Here is a 14,178-nt window from a genome sequence, read left to right as displayed (position 1 = left end):
CCATTAAACGAGGGGCTTGGGGGATACCAAGGAGGGGTAACTGCTTAGTGAGGATGGGAGGTTTCTCCTGGGGAGATGAACACGTTTTGAAACTACTTGGCGTGAGTGGCTGCACAGGACTGTGAGTGCACAAATGCCACCACATGGTTCGCGTTGAAAGAGTTAATTACACGCGATGTGAATATCACTTCATTTAAAGTGTTTAAAAGAGGGGCCTGGGAGAGTGCAGTGTATGTGAGAACCACGTGGGACACCCAGTCTGAACCTCAGTTTCCTTGCTGTAAACTGGCAAAGAGACCGTGTGAGCTGTGTTCCCTGGGGCCGAGATTCCAAGAAGGAAAACCTGGGATTCCTGGGACTGGGATGAGGGCCGGGGCCAGAAGGGGAGGGGTATGTGGGGACGGCTGGGGGGCAGCCCAGATAAGGCTTTCAATACTGGGTAGCAGCACAGGCAGTCTGTGTAGATCCCTGCATCTCACTTCCTGCAGGGCTGACCAGGATGGGCCCAGCCAAGTCTGGGAGCAGAGGACACTGAGTGAGGGATCCCCGGGGCCACCCTCACTGGCCTGTGGCTCTCCTGACACCACAAGAGATGATCAGGAGCTGACCTTGGGTCCTAATGGGGGACACCTTCCTGGCTGCAAGGTGGCAGGGTGGTGTGGTGGTCAGTGTACTGGGCTCTGCATCTCTGCCCCATCTGCTGCGTGAAGGTGGGCCAGATGCCTACCTAACCTCTCTGCGCCTCTATTTCTTCAATGGCGAACAGGGGCACTAGCAGCCCCCACATCTGGGCACAGTGGCCTGAAGGTTAAAGGCAAGGGCGGCACGAGACCTACAGCAAAAGCTCTGAGCAGGGAGAGCAGGGAGCTGCCCAGGCAGTTCCACCACCATCTCCCCTCTCGCTGCCAAGGAAACCGAGGCTCATGGTGACCTGGCCCAGGTCTGTTGGACTCAGGGTCCTTCTCATCGCCAAGATCAGAGGGCTGCCACCAGGGAAGGAGCTGGCCCCTAGACACCGCCCAGGAAGCACACAGGGAAGGATGCCCTGGGGACTTCGGTATGTCATTGCAAAAAAAAAAGTCATTGCAAAAACAACAAAAAACCTTTATTGCTATTTGACCCCTGCTTTCATGCCTCTATTTCCCAGAAAATGAGCCACGGGAGACACCAGGAGAGGCAGGAGAGCATCCTCCCCGCACAAAACCCACTCCCTCGGATACTGTCTTCGGCGAGGGTGGCTGGGGGCCAACCAGGGGGCCCACCCGCAGAGTGGCAGAGGAGGCAGGTTGACCCTGCAGACGTTGAGCTCTGTGGCGAAGGTCCTGGCTAAGGCCCCCAAGATCTCGGTCCCTGGACTGGAGCGCCCTGGCCCCTGAGCCCATAAGGAGCACTGACGCGGTGCCGGTGCGATGCTGAGGAGGGGTGGGCGCCTGCTGGGCAGAGGGGTGGAGACACCCCAGGTCTGAGTCTGCCAGTCCCAGCTTTCCACCCCTGCAGGACTGGGGGCAGAGGGAGCACCAGTCCCAGCACCTCCCCTCGAGACAGCCCTGACCCAGCAAGGCCTCAGTCTGGCTGGGGCCCCACCCCATTGCACCTGTGCTGGGGTTTCCCTGTCTGAGAAGCAGATGGTAAGACACCGGCACCACCCCACCCTTCCTGGGTGATGTGAAGACGCACGGTGTCTCGGGAGTCCAGAAAGGAGTTGCTCAGTGCAGGCTGGCACCCTGGGCAGGCTTCCTAGAGGAGGCGCCGGGTTTTGGGTTGCATCTTGCAATGTGGATTCAACGTGAGGACGATGCTGTCCTCTGAAGTGTCCTTCTCCCGACCCCGTTTTTGTTAAATGCAACTTGACACTTGACAACACTCAGCTTTGGTGTCACCTCCAGGAGGGCCCCCTGACTACAATCCCCCTTTACCCAGAGGCCACCATTGCCCATTCATGTGTCAGCCTCCCTGGCTGAGACTGAGTTCTTGAGGGTGGGGACTGGCCAGTTTGGGAGCTGGGTTATAGCTAACCTTGCCAGTTCCTCCAGCCAGGTGCAGAGCTCCAGGGAGGCCACTGGGCCATTCCTAACGAAGGCTGGAACCTAGGTCCCTGGGGTCTGTGGAGATCCCACTCCAAGGGGGCCAGGAACACCCCGAGCCCTGGCCCTCCCCACCCACCTTCAGGTCGTAGATGATGTCACCAAGCACCAGGTACACCTTCACGGAGTAGAGGGTCTCCTCGTCGAACTCCAGCAGCGAGTTGCAGAGCGACAGGGCCTTGAGGTAGAAGTGCTCCACCAGCTTGCCATGGCCCAGCCAGTGGTAGGCCATGCACTCGTTCCCTGAGGTGCAGGCCAAAGGGGCTGGTGTGAGGACGTGGCTCCCTGGGGTAGGCAGGGCACAGGCCCCTCAGGAGCAGGTATACAGACCCCGGGCAGCACCTGGCTTGCCTCCAGGCACCTGCGGTCACCTGGGCAGCTCTGGCCAGTCTCTTCCAGGTTCCCAGACTCACTTTCCCATCTGCAAAGCAGAACTAATAAGGCCTGCCCCTGTCTACTGTGAGGCTTTGGCAAAGTCGGGCTTGGATGGCCCAGCTCTGTGCCTACACATAGCCACCTGTCTTTGCTCACTGGTTTTAACCAGGGGAGCCCAAAACCCATGCAGTCCAGGTGCTCCCGGGCACCCCGGCTCCATGCAACCCACAGACGTGACATCCGACTCCTCCTGGGTGTGTCATGATCAGAGCCCCTTATCTTGGGGAGTCACTGCGTGCCTGAGCTCCAGGTTCCCCCACAAATGCACAAACCCACCTAGGCTGTCTCTGATGTCCTCCCCTTTGCAGGCGAGTGCCGTGGAGCCTGCATTCAATGCATTCCCACACAGCTGCACACCTACTGTGTACTGGGCCCCAAGGCACAAGGCGCTGGGGCATGCAGCCCGCCCAGGGTTCCCTGTTTCTGGAGGAGGACAGAAGACCTGGCACAGCACCAGGGGATGCCCGGCCTTAAGGGGCAGGCTGCTGGAAGGGGAACTGGGATTTCATCAGCCAGAGAGCTGTGTGGTTGATGAAGGTGGAAAGGGCACAAGACAAAGGGAATGTGCCACTCAGCCTGGCACCTCCAGGGACCGAGATGCCTGGCATGTCTGGAAGGCAGAGGGCACACTGGGCGGCCCTTGTGATCAGCAGCGGGAAGAGACAGAGGAAGCAGAGCTCAGCCAGGCAGGGAGCTCTGCGCTACGTGAGAGACCTCGGGCTGTGCCCCACGGCCAGACAGGGAAGCCAGCTGGGCAGATCTGTCTGCCTGGACAGGAGACCGGGAAAATCCAGCAGCTGTTTCAGCTCCTGCCCTGCAGACCTGGAGGCTCGGCTCTGGCAAAGTGTGGGTCCTGGCAGGGCGGGGGCTCAGGGGACTTACCCAGAGTGATGTTGAGTGCTAGGGCCATGTGGGCAACCTCCAAGCCCTCTTGGGGCTCCTCCAGCGTGGCCAGCATTGCCACCAGCTTGTTGCACAGCTGCGGCTCCGCCTTGCGGTTGCCCGTAGTCACTGCCAGGGGCAGGGCCCGGTCCTACCACACAGGCAGGTGGGGTCAGGCTTCCCGCAGCACCCACCTTGCCCAGTGCCCTCCTCAGAGCTCAGACATGTGCTTGGAGCTTCCCATGCCCCAGTGACCCCTGCACCTCCACAGAGCTCTGTGCTCTGGGATTACACACGGTTCAGACACCCAAGTTGGGGGCTGAAGAGTCATCTGAGGCACATCCAGCTACACCTGGCAGCCTCAGACCAGCCTCTCCCACCGGGGCACCGGGGGTCTGACTGGGGGGAGCCAGCACTCCTCTCTGCTCTAAAAACACATTTATCTGTGCCCAGAGCTGAGCCACACCGTGAGCTCAGAGGAAGGGAGAAGCCGTTCCCGCTTCGGGGTGCAGGCAGACTTGGGTGCTGGCCCTGGGCCTCCCACTGACATGCTGTGTGTCCTTCGACATGTCCCTGTGCCTCTCTGAGCCTCAGTGTCCTCGTCTTCCAGATGACGACAGGACTTTCCACTCATGGTTGTTTGAGATCATCAGGTGCAAGGGTAGAGCCACTGTCATGTCCAGACCCAAGCGTTTCTCCCAGTCAGGGGCATGGTCAATATCATTCCCAGTGAGACCACTGGGAAACTAAGCATGTGCATGGGTGGCCCTGCCTCCAGGTGGGAGGCCTCTGCCCTGACACACCTGTGCCTCAGCCCTCCTCGTGCCCCCCTGAGGCCCACCCACATCAGCCCACAGGCCAGCTCACCCGGTAGAAGGACACGGCGTTCTCCCGCTCCCAGGCCCCATTGAAGAAGATGTCTCCAGCTGCCTCAAACAGCTCCACCCCAGGTTGGGGTCGCCTGTGTACAGGTCCACATTCTGTGCCACCTGAAAGGAGGCAGAAGTTCCCTCAAGACCCACACCTGGGAGGTGGCCACGCCCACCTTCGCCAGCCTCCTTCCTCTCACACACTGCAGGTACACCTGAGCATTTTTCAGACCTGTGCATTAGGGCTGCCCCACCACTGGCATGAGGACAATGAACTGATGCACCCCAGTGCCAGGAGGTGACTGAGCAGCTGCAGCCCAGGAGCCCGACACCTGTGAATCCTACCACCAGGGCTAGCCCTAGCCCACTCTCCCCCTACCCCCCACACTCAAACAGTCTCCGTGGCCCCCAGATTGCTGGGAGCCCATCCCCTGGTTCCTTTCTGCGTTGCCACATCCCTGCCACAGCTCAGGGCCACACATCAACAGTGTTTGTGGGTGGGCCTGGTCCCCTCTTGGCCATGAGCTCTTGATCCTTCTCCTCAGCTCAAGGAGGTATACAGCAGGTGCTCAATAATGAAAGCCTCACCAGGCTCGTGGGCTTCACAATTTGTTCCAGATCACACTGTGTTTGGGAAAGCCTCTGAAAACAGCCACTATTGATAGATTCATTTTGTAAGGAGATGTGCCACCTGTCTCTTGGAGCACGTTCTTCTGTGTGTTAACTGAGTGGTCCCATTCTTTGAGCATGTGCTGTATACCAGCAGGTGCTAGGCACTGTGAGGGGCCACACCTCTGCCCTCAGGGAGAAGATGCCACTGGGGGAGGATGTGAGGGAACCAGTTGGAGGGAGGGAAAAGGCACACAACAGGTGCTCAGCAGTGGCTTAGGAATGGGTGGATGGATGGATGACCAGATGTATAGACGGATGGATGGATGGACGGATGGATGGGTGGTTGGAATGATGTGTGTATGTATGGGTGGGTAGATTATGGATGGAGGGTAGATGATGTATGTACATATGGATGCACAGATGGTGTGTAGGCCAATGTATGGATAAACAAATGGACAGATGAATGGAGGGATGGATTAATAGGTAGGTTGGTGGGTGGATGAATGATGGCCAGATGGGTGAAAGGATGGATGTTGGATGGATGGATGGGTGATGGATGGAAGGATGAACAGGTGAATGGATGGATGATGGAAGGATGAATGGACGGATGGAAGAACAGGTGAATGGATGGATTGACGAGTGAATGAATGGATGATAAAAGGAGGTATGAATGATGGATGGATGAATGGACAGACGGATGGATGGATAAATGGATAGATTCATGGATGATGGAAGGATGAATGGATGGATGGAAGAACAAGTGAATGGATGAATGATAAAAGGATGTATGAATGACGGATGGATGGGATGATGGAAGGATGAATGGATGGATGGAAGAACAAGTGAATGGATGAATGATAAAAGGATATATGAATGACGGATGGATGGAAGGATGAACAGGTGAATGGATGGATAAAAGGATGGATGAATGATGGCTGGATGAATGGACAGAGGGATGATGGATAAATGGATGGTTGGATGGATGATGGAAAGATGGATGGATGGACAGGTGAATGGATGGATGATAAAAGGATAGATGGATGATGGATGGATGGAAGGACCACAAGTGTATGGGAAGATGATGGAAGAATGGATAGATGGATGAATGGATAATGAATGGAAGGATGAATGCATGGGTGGGTGGACAGGTGAATGGATGGATAGATGGGTGAATAGATGGATGATGAACGGATGGATGGATGGATGGACAGAGTGAACAGCACAGGGGCCCTCCTGCATCCCTTGCCACTCACCTGGATGTACAGGTCCACCAGCTCGCTCTGCCGCAGGATGTAATAGATCTTCCCTGCTTGCAGCCAGGCATGCGCCTCCTCTTTTGGAGGTCAATGAAAATCCCCAAACTACTTTGGTGTAGTCCAGAGTGGATCTGTAGGCCCTGGAATCAGACGCAGTGTCAGAACAAGGGCTCTCATCCTCCTGGAACCAGTCTGCCTCCTCCCGTGGGTCTGGTGACAGATGAATCTGGAATGTGGGGACTGGGAACGGCCCTCTTGTGTGTGCAGTGTTCTGCCCTTCCCAGGCTGCTGGGAGGGCCAGGGTGAACACACACGGCATGGAAAAGATGAAGGACATCCTTCTGAGGGAATCGAGCATCATGCTGCCCTGTGGCAGGAGGAGTGTGCCAGTCCATCTCCCCTGCCTCCCAGACATGGCCTGTGTCTTCTCCAGATGCACCAGGAGCTGTTAGTGTTCAGAGGCTATCTAGGTCGATGGTTCCCAAGGTGTGCAGGCATCACAGTCACTCAGAGGCCTGTCTGTATAGCTTGCTGGCCCTGCCCCCACAGCTTCCAGCTCCACAGGCCTGGGGCAGGCCCTAGAACTCCCACTTGCCACCATCTCCTAGGTGACATGGCTGCTGCTCTGCTCATCTAGGGACTACACTTTGAGAAAAGTGGCTCCAGCACACTGGCCCATTTTCCTTCTGCGAACCTGAGGCCAAGACTGGAGCCAGTCTCCCAGGTCCCCATGGAATCTGGCTCCTTCCCTGCTCTCTCAGTAAGTCCGACACTCGAGGGGCCGTGACTGCAGCAATGTCACCGGGAGCTGTGTGTGGGGTGGCCAGGGCCATGGTTACCCCACCAGGTCAGAATGCTCGGGGGAAGCTGAGTGGGCCACATATGGGATGTGAGACCTTGAAACCCTGCCCCAGGGAAGCAGGTGACACAATTGGCTCTGTCTTCTGTGGGAGAGAAGCCACAGGTGGCTGCTGTGGTCACATTTAAGGGGACAGATGAAGGCCAGGAGTGAAGATTCGGGGCAGGCAGAGGTCAGATGACAAAAGCCACCATAGTAGGAAGAACATCCCAGGGTGTACGTACTGCCTCTGCTGGGGTTGAGATGATCTTTGACCCAACAAGCGAGGCTCAAGCTGGGACTCACAAGCCAGCAGCAGCCCTGGGCCAGCTTCCCTGTGCCCCCCCTCCCTGCCCTTCCCCCCCAGCCCCCTTGCCACCCTCCACAGCCCCACCACTGCAAAGCCAGCCCTGACCGCTCAGTGCCCAGAGACAGGTAGAGCTGACTGATGGTCTCCAGGAGCTGCCCCCTCCAGCACCTTGTCGGCCACCTTGAGGGCCAGGGAGAGCTGGAGCTCGTGGTAGATGACACAGTGGGCCTCACTGGGCATGACGACGCTGTAGAAGTAGCACAGCCGCTGGAAGGCCCGCAGCTGGCCTGGGCAGAAGACAAAATGGAAGACGTCAGCCTCCCAGCATCGAAGCGAGGCTGGCTGGGCTCAGAGGCCCCTGTGCTGTGGTAGTGCAGGCTGGCCCAGCACTACCTCCTGGGAAGTCTGGGTGGGGAGGCTGTGGGGGCTGAAGGGCGTTCTGGAGCACTAGGTTCACTCTCCTCAGCGAGCCGGCCAGCGAGTCCTGCGTCCTCAATGAGGCCACCTTGACACAGCTCAGCACCAGGTGGGGCAGGCACTTGCGGCTGTAGATGTCTGCCAGGAGCAGGGAGCATTCTGAGAGCCAAGCAGCATCTGGGGCTCCCGAGTCCCTGTGCAAAGCAACAGCCGCTCTAGGAAGGACAGGGCCTCCTCGGGCTGCTTGAGGTGCACGTGGTGCCTGGCCAGCAGGAAGCAGGCCCGGGCCTCGGCCTGCAGGCTCTGGCCACCCACCGCCCACTGCAGCGCCAGCTGCAGGAGCTCCCCGTCCGCCTCGGTGCTGCAGATGTGGCCAGGCGTCCCCAGGAGCAGGGCCATGGCTTTGGGAACCACCTGTGTACAGTTCTCCCGGTTCTGCTTCCGGTAAATGCTGGTCAGGTTGGCGTACACAGCCACCACCCGGAACAGGTCCCCAAAGCTGCCCTCCAGGGTCCCCAGTGTTTCCTCAAAGTACACCCGGGCCTGGGACAGCTTGAGCCTCCTGCTGCACAGCTGCCCCAGGAGGAAGAAGAGTCTGGCCAGGGCCATGAGAAGCCAGCTTTCTTGGCTGCCCCTGGAGCCTGTGCCAGGCGCCCAGTCAGCTCCTCCTTGTCGCTAAAGCTGCAAAACATGCCGCTCAGCCATGGCAGCGCCACGTTGTACAGGCCACGGAAGCTGGCCTTGTATCCGGAGGTGTTCAGGAACAGCAGCCGTGAGCTCAGGGCCTCTGGATCCTCCCAGTCTTCTTCAGCTTCCAAGCAGAAGGAGGGCTCCTCGGGGTCCTGCAAGCTCACGTTGCTGGATGCCGCACAGAGACCCCAGGACTCTGGCTCCTGGGGGCAACCTGGGCAGGTCTTGCATCGTTCCAGAACATTCCTCACCTTCGGAAGGGTCTCCTGTGGCTCCAGGCCCAGGCAAGGTGGAGATATTTCTGCAAGTCACAAAAACACCTAGACAGATTAGAGTCCAACAGTGAGTCCTTGGTCCACTGGGGGCAGGGTCCCCACATCCCTGCCCTCTGTGTCCCTGGCACAGCTTGCCATGAGCCCTTGAGAATTATGTGCAATGCAAACCCGGGCCTGGAGCACGTAGGAACTCTGGCACTATGGGGACAGAGAGAACACGCAGGCCCGTGGCCCGACTCTCCTACGAAATCACCCTCCTGCCTGCTTTGTCGCCCACCTGACAGCATGGTTTGAGGAGACTATGTCAGCTCAGTGATCCCTCAGAGATGCCTTTCCCTTTCCAAAGAATCAAAGCCTTCTAACTGGACCCATGTGTATGCAGCACTACAACTACAAATGTAACTTCTGTCAGCATATTGGGCCCCCGGTGGGGTACAGGAATCCATGAAATCCTCAACAGCCAATCAGAGCTATTGATCAGCTCAAAAGCTGCTATGCAAAATTGGTAAAGCCACCGACAGCACAGGACAGGGGTGTTGTACCCAGGTACCAAGCTCCGTGCAGGGAAACGGACCATCCCTGCAGGAAGGATGGGAAAGCTTCCAGGCCTCTGAGGCCACCTTCACCTTGGATGGTCTGAAAACCTGAAGCCCACAGTTCCTAAAGGGTTAACAAAGGCCAGCCTGCTCTAGCAGCCCACTGGCGCCTGCTGGCTTTGGTGGATTCCTAGCCAAAGCCCCCTCCCAGAGGTGAGCAAACAAGCGCATTTCCTGTTGGAAAACCTGGGATGAAAGGAGGCATTACTGGGAAGGAAAACACCTAGATTGAAACAGACTCTGTTTCAAGCTCACATGTAAAAAGTATTTTCAATACAAACTGCCTCCTTATTCATCTGTAAAGCCTTGGAATTAAAAAAAATAAATAAATATGATTTCGAGGCAAATGTCTGACTTGACTACACTAGATTAGCTAAGAAATCTCCCCTACTCGGCAGAGGCACACAGCCCCTCCCAGCCACTACCCTGGCCTCCGGGGCAGCTGGAGAGCCACGTGCCTTTGCTCCAGTGACTTTGGCAGAGGGTGGAACCACCCCCTCCCTGAGGCAAACCTACAACAGCCTTCCCTTCCCCACTGGCTCCCCTCAGGAAGCAGCAGACCCTTCAGGGACCTCAGCTGAGGCCCCTGCAACCTAAGGCTCTGAATTCTGCTACCCGCTGAGGGCAGTGTGGCCTCCCATCTCTGAGGCAGAGCACAAGGTGAACTGCAGCTTCTCCGGGTCATGAAAAAGGAACCCACAGCTCCACGTGGGCCCCAGCAGTGGAAAGGATGCCCCACCTCGGTCGGGGACCAGGCGGGGGTCAGCATGTTCATTGGAAGAAGTGTGGGACACCACGGCCTCCAGTGCCAGAGTAGACGGGAGGTTCAGGCCCACCTCAGGCGATGTTCCTCAAGCCCTCGGCCCACACCACAGAGAGGTGACAGCCGCATCCAATGCCCAAAGTACTCAGCTCTGTCCCCTCCCCTGGCGTTACTCCAAGGCCCAGCTCATAACCAGAGGAAGCCTGAGACACGGCCAAAACCTACCTTGTTCCTGTGGCTGCTCCTTCTCAGCTTCCTCTACTGAGTCTGGCAAGGGAAAAAAGAGAAGCAATGAACACCCCCAGCCAGCACCTCTGGTCCCATGTCAGGTTGAGTTGGGTGTCGGTGTTGCAGGGTGAGAGCATTGCAGGGTGCAAGGGTTGAAAGTCATATCATCCTCTTCCCTCTTGGATCATGGGAACAACATCACTAGGGGGGTGTACACTTTCTGTGATATTGGGAGTAACATCGTCTTCTGTGCCTTGGAATATTAAGGACAATATCACGGGGGGCGTGTACGTCTTCTGCAATATTGGAATAATATTATCCCCTCTCCCCCTGCATATTAGGAAAGATATCACAGAGTGGGTGTTCACCTCCTGCGATGTGGGGATTAATACCATCTTCTCCCCTTCCGGATATCAGGAAGAGTATCACACGGGGGTGTACGGTGTCTGCGATACTGGGAGTAATATCAACCTCTCAGCCTTGGAATATTAAGAAGAATATCACAGGACAGATGTACACCCCCTGCCATATTGGGAGTAATATCAGCCTCTCCTCTCCATGGATATTAGGAACAATATCCCAGGCTGGATGTACGCCTCCTGCTCTACGGGGAGTCATATCATCCTCTCCCTTCCAGGATATTAATAATAATATCACAGGGTGGGTGAACACAGCCTGCGATACTGGAATTGTTATCATCCTCTCCCCCTCCAGATACTAGGAACCATATCACAGAAGAGCTGTATCCACCCTGCGATATTGGGAGTAATATCATACACTTGTTCTGTGAATATTAGGAGTAATATCACCAGGTGGCTGTCCATTCATTGCTATGTTGGGAGTCATGTCATACTCTACCCCCCGGAAATTAGGATCAGTGTCACAGGGTGAGTGTTCACCTACTACGATATTAAAACTAAGATCATGCTCTCTGTCCCTGGATATTAGGAACAACATCACAGGTAGATGTACACTCCCTACGGTATTAGAAGCAATAATATGCTTAATTAGTAAACATCAATGATCGATTTTAATAATTATCAGGCTGGTCTAGAACTCTTGACCTCAGGTGATCTGGCCGCCTCAGCCTCCCAAAGTGCTGGAATTACAGGCGTGAGCCACTGCGCCAAGCCAACACTTCTTGACATCCCTTTTTGGACCTCAAATTTAGCATGCCGAAAACACACTTTTGATTCCCCCTGCTATAACCCACTCCTCCCATACTCTTCCCGATCCCAATAACAGCATCTCTCGTCTTCCAGTTACTCAGGCCAAAATCCTTGACATCATCCTTAAAACTTCTTTTTCTCTCTCTTGTCATCCAACCCATTTAAACTCTCCTTTCAAAATATATGCCAGACCTAACCACTTCTCACCTTTCTTATCATTTCCAACCAGGTGCAGCCCTCATCATAGCGATCTGGATTACTGCAAAAGCCTCCCAATCGCCAGGCACAGTGGCTCACGCCTGTAATCCCAAGCACTTTGGTAGGCCAAGGCAGGTGGATCATCAGAGGTCAGGAGCTCAAGACCAGCCTGACCAACATGGTGAAACCCCTCTACTAAAAATACAAAAAATTAGCCGAGCATGGTGGTGGGCGCCTGTAATCCCAGCTATCCGGGAGACTGAAGCAGGAGAATCTCTTGAACTCAGAAGGCAGAGGTTACAGTGAGCCGAGATCGTGCCATTGCACTGCAGCCTGGGTGACAAGAGCGAAACTCCATCTCAGAAGGTTAAAAAAAACAAAAAAAGCCTCCCAACCCACCTCTCTCCTTCCGCCTTTCACTCTGTCCTGCATTCTAGCTTCCACTCTCAAACATTTCAGAAAAAAAAAAAAAAATTATATCCACAGAGAGGGAAAAAGAAAGTACAAATGTGGTGAAATGTTTGGGGAATCTGAGGGAAGAGTATATTGGAATTCTCTGTACTATTTTTGCAACTTTTCAATAAGTCTGGATTATTTCAAATTCAAGAGTTAAACAAAGAAAAAAAAAAAACACTATCTCCCTTTGTGAATCCATCCTGTCTTTCCCCTGGCAACTTAAGGCCATTCTCAACTAAGCACATCTATTTTTTCATGAACACTAAAACAACTCTTGCCTAGTTTCGACTTTCTGTGCTTGGCAGTAGAAGTGTGTGTGTGTGTGTATGTATTTCATATATATGTGTGTGTGTATATATATGTGTGTGGTGTCTCTGTATATATATAGAGAGAGGAATATATATGTGTGCATATATATTAATATATATTTTATATTTACAATGGTAATGTATATATATATAAATATATGTGTGTGTGTAGATATATAAAATACCCCATAGCCTGTCCTTAACCAGCTCTAAACTTTGTCGGAAAAACACATACCTAAGCAGAGAATTTCAAAATAATATGATGAATATTTTGATACACGGATATGTTGCTATGGAACACGCTGCTAAGACACAAAACCTCCTAGATGGGGCAATGAATGAATGAAATTTTGCACCTATAGTCACCCCCTCTGATATCCCCTCAAACGTTTATAGTTATATGCATTTGCTTCCCCCAGGACCCCCATTTCATAAGGGTTAGTCCTAGAGCCTAGCAAGTTCCTACTACAGCTGGCACACATATGCCATTCAAGAAACAGTGGCGGAGTGAATGACGAGTTAAGAACCATTTGTCAGCCAGTGCTCAGTAATACAACATGCACTGGTATGCAAATTACATTTTTGTTGAAAGCAACAGCAGGATCACAAATTATCCTTCCAGAGAAAGCAAACCTCAAAAGCTTCTCTACCCTACTAAAGCACATTATAAGAAGCTCCCCTTATATAAAAGAAAACCTCCTCATTCGTTATCAATGGCATGTAAACCTAATAAGCCTCCGCCCCTGATGACATCTCTTCCATCCCCAGGGCTAGATAAAGGAGGTTCCGGAAACCCTGGTAGTTGTGAAGGGGGCTCCCAGCTCTGACAGTCTTGAACCCTGCGGGCGCGGAGGTCACACAGCAGAAGAACGAAGGGAAGCATCATCAGGCTTCGAATATGTTTGAACCAGAGATGGCAAATAGGCTGCAGCCAACTGAAAACACCAGAGATTCATGGTGGCCACCTGAGGGGTTGTGCTCTTAAAACACAAAAATAAAAAATAAAAATTAAAAAATTTAAAAAGAAAGGGGTCAAGAATCCATCAGGTCTGACTGAGATGTGTATCAGTGACTAACACCCCGTATGGCAAAAGTACTCCGGTGTGCTTTGGGTACTCACAGCTTCAGCAGTATTCAAAGGCGTGTGCTTCCCTAAGACTAAGCCACGGGAATAGCCCCAGCAACACTGCCAGGAGAAACGTCTAACATGGATTCGGCTAGAAATACAGTTGTCTTTAACAAATTACCACTGAATAAATCCTGACTTATTAGAGCCTGCGAGAATGACAGTCTCAATGATAACGGTTATCACTACAATCTCCAAACATCTGCGACCCTGCGAGGAGGAACTGTGACAGCGCAGGCCACATGTCCAGAATGCTTCCCAGACTGCCTGTTACAGAATAAAAGAAATGAAATCCCCCTAAGAATGTCTTCACTCACATTTAACCAGTTGTTCCTTTGTGTGCATCTCTGTGCTAAAATGGCCATTCTTCCCCACAGCCTGAAGTCATATGCTCAAATAAATGAGACTCACATGAAGCCAGAAAGGGGCAGATGCGAGGAAACCAACACAAACGAAATGGGCTGGAGAGTGTGTCCAGGAGGATGGTACTTCCCAGGAAGCAATTACTTCATCTCTGCCCATGAAGCAGGCAGTTGTCACTGTGCCCCAGGTCCACACCAGCCACTAAAAGTAGGTTTTAACCAAACTACCTCCAACAATCAACATAAATACACCACACGATTGGCTTCTGAAAGGACACCTTGCAACCAACAAGATACTGTTAGC

General features: G+C 53.8%; 1 pseudogene; it reads right to left on the bottom strand.

Annotated features, from left to right (window-relative positions):
- Nucleotides 1–883: 883 nt before the first annotated feature.
- LOC104667933 lies at nucleotides 884–13,756 on the bottom strand (annotated as a pseudogene).
- Nucleotides 13,757–14,178: the final 422 nt, after the last annotated feature.

Source organism: Rhinopithecus roxellana, chromosome 10 (assembly GCF_007565055.1).
Source record: "Rhinopithecus roxellana isolate Shanxi Qingling chromosome 10, ASM756505v1, whole genome shotgun sequence".
In the NCBI taxonomy this organism is placed as follows: Eukaryota; Metazoa; Chordata; class Mammalia; order Primates; family Cercopithecidae; genus Rhinopithecus; species Rhinopithecus roxellana.
This window is presented reverse-complemented; position numbering and strand designations above follow the sequence as displayed.